Raw genomic sequence first — 2,356 nt, 5'->3', positions numbered from 1 at the left:
AACACAACATTTACTACGTTTAGACCTGGATCTGCACTGCCCCCGCCCCCCAAAACAGTCACATGATCTCATATTTGGTTCACGGTGCGTTGGAATTTCCTTCAACTAGAGCGCCCCCTCAAGTCGGAGCAATCTCGCAAACCAATTTTATCGTTAACGGCGCTAAATATCGTGTAGGACATTTGTTGCTAACAAAGGCTAAACCAAGATTAATCCGACCTATCAACTGGAATGCGGTCAACTCGGAAGAAGCCCCACTCCATGTTCTGACTTCTGATGTAAATGGAATGCACCATTATTGCTTGCTGTAGGGGGCAGTGTAATGATCTGGGGTTGCTTCAGTTGGTCAGGTCTCGCGGCACGTTCCGTTTGTAGTCGGAACTCGGAATTTCCTTAATCGGGAACGCACCATGAACTCCGACTTCCAACTCGGATCAACCTCGCATAACCCCGATTTCGGATTCTCTTAGCGTTAATAGCACTTTTGTCGTATTTGTTTCACAGTAAATGTGAAGTGCTTGCTGTACAAGCCTGTAGGGGGCAGTGTTATGATCTGGGCTTAGTCAGTCGATCAGATCTAGCGGTGCGTTTCATTTCGTCGTCGGGAAATTTCAAAGGAACGCCCCCTGAACTCGGATTTCCAACTCGTAGCGACCACACATACGTACCCCGAGTTGGGATTCTTTTACAGAAGAAGTGCTTGCTGTACGAGCCTGTAGGGGGCAGTGTTGTGATCTGGGGTTGCGTCAGTTGGTCAGGTCAAGGTTCAGCAGCTAAAAATGAGGTCAGCTGACCTAAAAAATACTGAACGCCTTTCGTTTTTTCAGGCACATTCAAAGACGACAATGCCACGATTCATAGGGTTCCAATAATAAAAGCATTGCTCGGAGCGCACGAGGTCCAGAACTTAATCCTGATGAGAACCTTTGGGATCCACGATGGTCAAAATACATCGTAAATACAAGATTTTGGTGATTTTGGCCTTTTTTGGGTCCAGTGCAGTGAAAACCTTTTTACTCGACAGACTGGCGACCTTTGAGGGGGGTAAAATGGGCCAAATATTATTGAGTGTATTGTACATAATGTTTCTACAGCGTTTGAATTAAAGTGTACGAGAGAAAAACACGTCGTACTCGTCGTTTGTCAAAGTCCAGGTTATAAAAACCACGACACGGTGTCTTTCTGTTACCCAGAGATTGGTTTTTAGGCTCTTCAATCTAATTTTGCAGGATTTTCCCAGACCTTTTAGTCGAGATTTATGTCCAATTGTCTAAATATCCTGCATTAAATTTAGTTTTCATTAATTTACCCAACAATTATGAGTTTACTAATGACTGATATTGTAATTTGGGTAATTGTTTACTGTCTTTAAAAAAACCCACAGAGGACATGCTGGAATAGGCTTGATAGGCTTCAAACTTCAAAGTTTCTGACAGTCGTACCAATACTGCTATTTGGAGCTTCCAACTGTGTTAGGGGAACTTTGCTAAAATTGAACAGAAATAGACATATGAAGAGTTTAAACTGTGAAGGGCAGCATTGCACAATCTTGGTGTCCAACCTGCGAGAACTTTTTGGAAGAAGAAGAACTGCATTGAGGAACTTTGACATGCAATAATGCATTAGTAGAAGAACTAGAACTGCGTTGAGGAACTTGGAACTGAAGGACCTGAATGATTATGGACTTCAAACCTCTTCATTTACAGCTTGCTGGAACTTTTTGGAAGAAGAAGATGACCAAAAACTGCGTTGAGGAACTTGGAACTGCACTGAAGTACAACCTCGATCATCTAGAACTTTGTAACTTAGTAGAAGAACTAGAACTGCGTTGAGGAACTTTGAACTGAAGGACTTCGATTCGTGATGAAGAAGCACAAACCGTGATTATGGACTTCAAACCGCTTCATGGACAACCAGTCTGGAAGAAGATGACCAAGAACTGCATTGAGGAACTTTGGCTTGCTCTGAAGGACAACCTTATAGGAACTTTGGACTTTGTAATGTGCCATTGTAAGAAAACGAAAGAAGAACTTGAGCCCAGAAGAGAAGAGGAACTGTGAGTGAAGGGAATTCTCCCATTGAAAGTGAAAGCAGCGTTTAAATCAAAGGCAGAGTGATCATCTGTGTCCTCCAGCTGCAGTTACTGCAGGAATACACGTATTATTGTTCATAACTGTGTTCTACAATGAATATAAATACATTTGAATTTGACCAATCAGCGGCGGCTTAGGGGGCGGGTCTTCGTCCGCCACACAAGGCGGTGTCAGGCATCACCTGACCGCCTTTAGTTCCACACAGGAAGTGGGTTGGCGATTCTTTAACATGGCTGTTGTCTGCAGAGAGAGGAGGACTTTAT

The 2,356-nt window shown here is 43.3% G+C and overlaps 1 protein-coding gene across 1 annotated transcript in view; it reads left to right on the top strand.

The window, feature by feature from the left end:
• commd2 (COMM domain containing 2) overlaps positions 1–1,087 on the top strand; it is a 4,190-nt gene extending 3,103 nt beyond the window's left edge. The window contains exon 6 of the mRNA XM_083888003.1: positions 1–1,087. This exon is cut by the window's left edge and continues 289 nt beyond it. The gene's annotated coding sequence lies outside the window, so the exon portion shown is untranslated.
• The last annotated feature ends 1,269 nt before the right edge of the window (positions 1,088–2,356 follow it).

This window comes from Microchirus variegatus (genome assembly GCF_963457635.1).
Source record: "Microchirus variegatus genome assembly, chromosome: 4".
NCBI lineage: Eukaryota > Metazoa > Chordata > Actinopteri > Pleuronectiformes > Soleidae > Microchirus > Microchirus variegatus.
The sequence above is the reverse complement of the archived record's forward strand: the minus strand, read 5'-3'. Positions and strand labels throughout refer to the sequence as shown.